At 37.1% G+C, this 8,144-nt stretch overlaps 1 pseudogene across 1 annotated transcript in view; it reads left to right on the forward strand.

Annotated features, from left to right (window-relative positions):
• Positions 1-8,144, forward strand: part of LOC309628229 (60 kDa heat shock protein, mitochondrial pseudogene) — a 173,951-nt pseudogene that overhangs the window by 87,057 nt on the left and 78,750 nt on the right. The gene's annotated exons all lie outside the window — the stretch shown is intronic.

Consider the following 8,144-nt stretch of genomic DNA (forward strand, 5'->3'; position numbering starts at 1 on the left):
AAAAATATACTCAGCACTTAATTATAATTCTTTTTTAAGCTTTTTTAAGCTTAACTAAGACAAATACCCAGACTCTTGGGTTCTGCTACAACCATTTGCTAGTACATGACAGATGTTTGGATAGCTGTGACCAAGCAGACTGGTCATTTCAGGGTTTGTTTGAACCACATGCAAGAGAAAACATAATGTTGAGACAGAATGCTGAAAAATGTGTAAACCAGGCAATTAATATGATGAGTAATGACGAGTATTATTTTTAATGGTACAAAACAAATTTATCAGAATATATGTGCACCTAGGAAGTATGGTTTCAACAAATTATATAAACATGTTTTAAAATACAGATTTGTGATTCAAAATATATTTTCTCCCATGGTTACAATAAAAATATTTGGAAGCCAGTCTCTTAAGGGACCCAAAAGGATAGGTCTCTTAAAAAGTGACCATAACAAACAGAGAGAGGCAAAACCCAGGAGAACGTGGTATTATACAAAATAAGGATAAAGGGCATTTTTAAAAAGAAGGGAATGGGCACCATTATTACTTGCCATAGTGAGATCAAGTAAGATAAGGTGAGAAAGGGCTAATTTGATTTAACAATAAGGAGGCCAGAGATGATTTTGTTTCCTTTCAGTGATGAAGTGGGGCTTGATTAGGTTCAGGAGTCAATAGTGTTAAGGAAGTAGAGTCAAGTAAATAGAGATCACTTTTAAAACTTGACTGAAGGCAAAAGAAAGAGGGCGTAGAGGCAATGTATAAAACCTCAGTTTTTTCTTATCTATAAAATAGATACAAGAATACTTACATCAAAAGGCTAACGTGTAGCTTGTACACGATGCCTGGACAACACGTAGGACTCATTAAATGTGCGTCACCATCACCGCCACCACCATCATTTCTGGAGGTAGTTAATCTCCAAAGGTTCTTTTAGTATATTACCACCCTATCAGTCATTGGTAGCACTAACTTCGTTATTCTTACCTACTACTTTACAGTTCTGGATATAAGACTCAGTGATTTTATATGTATGGAAAAAAGGGTAGAGGGGAGGATATGGTATAAGTTAACAGTTTACAAGAGGACTAGGGCTAGACTTTTTAGCCTATTAATCCAAATCCTGTGGAAAGGTTTTTAAACACATATAACATGTACTGAATATTTACTGTGTGCCAGACACTCTTCTAAACATTTCACATTCATTTAATCCTTGCAGTCACCCTATAGGGTAAGTGTTCTGAATACATTCTCATTAAATGAGGCACAGAGAGGTACTAAGAAGTTAAATAAGCATGTAGCACATATTGTTTTATTGTATCCATGTTTTGGGTCCTTTTGGGGAAGAAAAAGGTTAAAAAAACTTAAAACCAAAGAGAGAGGGAAAGGGAGAGAGAGAGAGAGAACGCGACCGCATTTAAGTTCTTTCTCTTTCTTCTGTCCATGAACAAGAGTGAAGTTCATATGCCAAGTCTTCAGAATAAATCCACTCCTGTAATGCTTATCAATCATCCTTTTTTGAAAATTCTTCAGGTAGGGCTCAGAACACTTGGAGAAGACTTTGTACAGTTCCTCTGTCAACTGGGCAAGGGAAAGAGCTGTTGTTGCACTGTTTTTAAATGAGTAAATCAAAAGTGGCTGCTGGACATACCTTCAGCATGCACTGTTGATAGAAATTGAAGTGATCACTGTAAATGTACAGAGTTAGAAACTATTTCATGTTTGGGGGAATGGGAAGGAGATGGTTGGGACAACTATTGGCTGTGGAATTGGAAATACAATTTCACTGTGAAGCATTTCCAAAGATACTGCAGGCTAAAATTTCAAAGTATCTCCAGAGGATTTACTTTTATTACTCACACTGATGTCAGTGGGAACTGGGCAGTTATAGCCTTGGCTGCTCTCTGAAACTTTGCCTGACTACTCCTGTTTCAGCCATTAGAAATTATTTGTTTCACAGTCTCTCTCTGCCCCCCATCCATATAAACCAATCTCAAGTAATTGATGTTAAGGTAATTCCAGAAAAGTAGTCCCAAGGAACAGCTACCAGCTCTGAACTGTCAGCCAGAGAATACAGATGACCCTCTCTTTGTGAAATGAAGATTGCCTATGAAAGCAGTTCTCTCCATGTGAAAGCTGATCTTCTTGTTGACTTCCGTTATAAAATTGGAGGCTTGCTCCCCCAGAAAATCTCTGAGAAGTAAAATAGAAACACATTTAAAGGCAGCAGATTTAAAAAACATATTTAAAACTGATTAATGCAATATATCTGAACGTTTAAGCAATGAGTTTGAAATAGTAAGAGTTATTGTGTTTCTTAAGTTGGCTTTCATTTGAGAAGTAAATTAATCAGTTCAAGCAGAACAAAAAAAAAAACAGTTGGCTCAAAGTTTTTTTCAACTTCTTTCAGTCTCCATTCCTTCACATTCTGTAACAGAATGTTGTTTATATTTCCCTTTGCTTGGACAGACTATGCCTCCTGGTAGTTTAAGAAAACTCCTAGCTTATCATTATTGCTTTTTAAGATAATAAGCGTGCTTATCTGGTTGAAGGGGAAGGAGACTATCCAGAAGCACAATGGGAACAATTTAAACTAGAGAAACTGAATTAACCATATTCATATTCCATAGTTCAATTTCATATTCTCCAGAAAGGCATGTTGCTAAACTGAATTAACCATATTCATATTCCATAGTTCAATTTCATATTCTCCAGAAAGGCATGTTACTGAATGCTGTATCTTATCCTATAGGGTTTTCATTTACTCTCACCTGAATTCCACTTTCTGGATGAAGTGTTACCTTCCAGTCTCAGTGAAGTCAGACCTAGCACCAGGTTCCCTTGACTTACTTCTCTAAAGTCATCTCATTTTTGAGCATTCATTTCCCTTGACTCCTCTTTATTCTGTATTCTTCTGGTTGCAAATTTTGACTTATACTTAAGTAGTCAGCAATGAGGCAACTGTCTCCAATACCTGTTTGACAGTACTGGCCGATTAACATTACCTATTGCCACTCAAGGTCACTAGACAAAAGATGTTGACGTCTAGGGAGACTCATGGCTACTCTCTGTACCACCACCTCATCACTGTTCCTTACTTCATTCTTGGGCAAGCTGAGAGGAATATTTTACGTTCAAGGATTGTAGTGAAATACAAATGGCTAGGAATTCTATTTTGGTTTATTTTCCTTTCTCCTGAATTTGGGCCAGCCCTCTGACTGCTGAACCAATAGAAGGAGATAGAAGTGACACTGTGTCTGTTCTAGACATTGACTTAAAACCCTGGCAACTTCAAATGCGTTCTTTAAATGCCTGCAGTTGGGGTACATCCTCTTGGACATCAGCTGATCTTCTGGGAGAAGCCCCAATCCCATAGAAAGGGTGCATTCAGGTGTTCCAGACAACAGGCTCAGTTGAGCTCCCAGCCCACAGCTAGTATCAATTGCCAGCCATGTTGAGTGAGTCAGCTTGGATGTTCCAGCCCAGCGGAGCCCTCAAGTGACTGCAGCCCCAGCTAACGTCAGGTGGGGGAGAAGAACTACCCAGCTGAGCGCAGTCAACTTGCAGAATTGTGAGAGAAAATAAATAGTGTTTTAAGCCATTAGAGTTCGGGGTGGTTGCTTACACAGCAATAGGTAACAGAAACAGGGGTATTTGTTCAGTTATGGTACTAGGGACTGGAAATGTCAAAATGAGGAGAAAAGGGGTTTACGTTATGAGACTTTGTTGGTGTGGTTTTCTCCATGTCTACAGTTTGCTTCTCCTCCTCTGCTATGTTATGTCTAGTCTGATGGTGTGAGAAGCACTGAGCTCTCCTTCCTTTTTGGAGTTGGTAGCTACGCTGCTTCCCTCACCTCCCTTGAATATCAGTTCTAGGTACCAGAAGGACTCTTAGGCCTGCCTCAGCTAGCCAAAGATGCCTCATTCATTCTGATATGTTTCCAAGGTTCTGCAGTGGGATTTGCTTTCCAAAGCTTTGAATAAGGTTTTTCCTCATCAGATGTTCTTTATCCGTAAGTCTCCCTCAGGGAACTTGAGGAAGGTGGCTGTAGCAGAATCAGATTTAGATATTCATGATCCTCAGCCCTGGCCATTTTCTTGCCCTTCTCATCCATCATAACCATTTTGGGTTGGGCTTTTTAGACAAAAGGATTATGTGTCTACATGCCCATTTCCCCTACTAAGCCCTGTAGTCTCCTAGAGGGCAGTAATCATAGCTTATTCATCTCTGCCTCTAGCTTACAGGAGAGTCTGTCATATAGCCCTCAGCAAAAATACTATGTGGAGCTAAACTGGAGGCCAGAACATTAAAGAACACAATTTATTTGTGTTCTCACTTTGATTAACTAGGAGCCTGGCTATGTTATGTTCTCTAACATATGACTAAAAGTCACTAGTTAATTAACCTAAACAGACCTTTATATCAGCCTCTTCCTTTCCATGCCTTACATCATCTGTTGCTTACTTTTCAGGTATATGTTAGGTATAGGAACAGTCACCTGCAAAGGTAAGAACTATGTATTTATAAATGTCTTTGTTTTAACTGCCCCCATTCTTTTAATGTCCTGACCTTAACTTCAGTAATTTCTTGACTGTTCTGTGGCTACTCAGTCAGTGTTTTGATATTACTTAATAAAGAATTATTTCAGTGCTTCATCTCTTTGCAAACACTAAATGTGGCTAAATTAGATGTAAAAGTATTATCAATTTTCTGGGACTTTTGGTTTCTAATCAGTATTGGGACTATTGTCGTGTCCTCTATTACCCTAGGTTCCAGGCTGTCACTTGTTAATGTTCTCTCTGAGCCCATTCTGTACCAGTGTAATTCATCCTCACATCTAAATTTGCATTCCATGTCATTGTTTTGATAGTAGTTCAAAAATGAAAGCATCACTCCATACTGTAAAACTCTCATTCTTTTTCATCATCTTCTTTTTTTGTTTGTTTGTAATCCTTGGAGCATTCAATCCTCCATTTAAAAAATGTACTTACCATTCTATAGTTACACACTGCCAACTCAACTTTCTCATTTTGTTTGTTGGTTATGAACAATGCACCAAAGAAATGATAGACTAAATGGACCTTGTTTTTGCCCAGATGTTTTCTTGATTCAGCAAACCAGTGAAGCAACTCTGAAGATGTTTGGAATGGGCAGTCTGGGCTACATATTCTCCACTTGACTCTTTGGATCCACTTTATACTTTTGTTTCCCATCCTGCTCTGTGTGCGGAGAGGCTGTCCTCTAAGGACTGAAATAATGGGTCCTGTTGCCTTCTGGTTTCTAGTTGGGTTCAACCTATGGGAGGTACTGGCAGGAAATCAGACAACGGGAAGATAAAGAAGCCCTGGTATGTGTCCCCCCCCTTCCTAATTCCCCCATCCTTACTTTAATATGGTTCTGCCTGTAGCTTTGTTCCTACACCAAAGGCCATAGCTGTTAAGGTGAGTTTCTTCCTGACAGGTACACATCTTGCTAGTTTTGCTAATCATGTCTTTCCCTCTTTAGTTGCAATGGTTTCTTACATATTCTAGCCCTGGGTTTTTCACCATTCCTTTTGTTTCTTTTAAGCTTGGCTATGCCTTGTAATTTGTTTCTCCTGTAAATAGTCTATGATCACTCCTATTGTGTTATCTCTTTTCTGTGAGGAATTTTCAGGGTTAAAACTGCAAGTATTTATAAGCTATCCTCAATTTTTAGACTACAGAGAACTTCAAATTGTATATTTCATCAGAGTCAAAGCCATTCTGTGTAAATTTAGGCAAGATATTGGACAACATGTATGCCTGATAGTGCATATTTAAAAGTCATTAACTCACTTCTCTCCAAATCAGTATAGCTATAACCCAGGGGATGCTACTTTTCTAACAAATCACTGTTAAACTTAGTTCACCTGTTAGTAACAAATAAAACTATTTTTTCCATATGGCACCCTGTCAGTCATGTTTATTCCTTCCTTCCATGATATATTCTCTCTTTACCACTTCATTTACATTTCCCCTGGATGTCTGTGTTGCAATCACAGCTTTGAAGATCTCATATGAGCATGATTATAAAATGATAAGATTTAGGGGTTTTCCCCCCTTCTTAAAAATTCTTAAGACCTGCTGTAGACTCATACCATAAGTCTCAGCATTATAATCAGTCATTTGCACATCTAAATTGTCTGGGACTTCTGAACTTTAATAGTTAGAATCCATGTTTGAGGAACTATCCCCCCCCCACCTTTTTTTAAAATTTCATTTGACATTAGAGCTTTTCTTCTTTCTCAAAGTTTTAACATGCTTTTATGGTCAGGTTGCACTTTTGTTCATTTTGTTATTTTGAAGAACTCCCTCACCCTTGCTTTTTTCCCAGATGTTAACAGACTTGTTAACATTGCCTATTAAAAAGCAATGCTTCTGTTCCTTTGCTATTTACTTTCAAAATTCAGTGTGTAGGAATTCTAACAACTTGTAACTAGACTTACTATAATATACTTTACATAAGTTACAAAATTTGCATCACCCATGGCAGAAGCTAGGCAAGTATGTTAAACCATCATCAGTGAAATTGATAGAAGAGGATTTTTGAGTCTAATTTGTTTAGTTATAAAATAATAAATTGCATATTTATGTATCTGCCTATGGATCTGTGTATCTCTCTATCTATATCTTGGTCAGCTTGTGGGCGATCTCATCTACTCAGTGGAAACCCCAGATTCCCCTGATTTGGTTGTGAACTTAGAAATTCACAGAATTCCCAGAGAAGAGAGTTAAATTTTGACGGAAACCTAGTTCTCCCTGAGTATTATCTTTATGTTTTTGTTTTTGTTTTTGTTTTTGTTTGATGACCTAATGCCTTTCTGGTCCTCTGATGAGTTTCTCTGGTTCGGACTCACTATATCAAAAAAGTATTTATCCTTTTCTTATATATAAAAGAAAATGAAAACTCTGGTTTCTATTATCTTTAACACTTATTTTATTTGATTTTATTAATTTGTAAGACTTGCATTCTTTTTCCTCTTTAGGAGAGAAAAAGATATTTTGGATATCCTAAGGTAATATTGAATATTTGATGACATGCTATCTTTATAGTATTCTAAATTCTTTGTATAATAGTCACTTCTGAGTATAAAGGATTAGATTATTATTTCACTAGAATTATAGAAATGTTTTTTGCTGTAAGTAACCATTTTTACAACTACTCTTTGATTTAGAACCTGTAGTAACAAAATGCTGGACATATATTTAAGAGCCTTAGATCGATTTAAAACTGGTATTTTTTTCAATTTTTGAAACTCCTATTAACACTGTCGGTTTATCACTAGAGATATTCCTAGAAGAAAAGTGATTCTATTTGCAAGTGGAAGAAATCCATTTTACTCTTCCAAGACAAAAACATAGTGTCCATAGATTTCCTCTTTCAGAAGACTAAGTGAATTAGCATACTTATACTCAGAATCTCCTTCTTCTTCCTCTTCCTCCTTCTTCATCAAATGAACTGTGTGAATTTTAATTTGGAATGTAAAAAGAGATGTTCACAAGCACTTTTACTGAGCACTTGCAAGCTTTTCATAGGAACAACTCTGGACAACAGTTATTATTACTACCTTCAGTTTGAAGCTGCATTCCAAACCAAGTTGACTGATTCCAAGATCAGTGTTGTTTCCAGGTCACCCTGGTGGACGTGTAAAGAAAGACTGATCATTTCCATAAATTTTTCATTTTCGCAAGTTATTCTAAAGAGAATAACCTTCCTAATTGAGAATAATTTATAATAGAAATAACTTGGGTGATGAACAATCGCACTGAGTTTCAGCTTAGTGGTGAGGAGTCATGCCCTTCTCTCCAAATTATCTTGGCACTTTCTAGAGGAGCAGGGCACCATAGGGTTTTCCTGTGCTTTCATGCTTTTGATACATAGTGATACTCCTGGAATACTTGTTTGACCTTGTTGATTTCTTCTTGATTGCAGCCTTATGTTATAGTATAGTCTTAAGCTGATGTTTTTTGTATTTCTAAGTATTTCCTATGTTTTACTGTTTACATGGGCCTGTATTTTAGAGCTAGAGAGAGGTTGAAATATTATCCTCGATCTAAAGAGTAACTATGGATCTTTCTTCTGTTACTTCTTTATAGCAGTTTTCTTTGTCGTCACTGAATCCAGCCTT

The sequence above is a fragment of the Balaenoptera borealis genome (genome assembly GCF_965194805.1).
Source record: "Balaenoptera borealis genome assembly, chromosome: 4".
Classification (NCBI taxonomy): domain Eukaryota; kingdom Metazoa; phylum Chordata; class Mammalia; order Artiodactyla; family Balaenopteridae; genus Balaenoptera; species Balaenoptera borealis.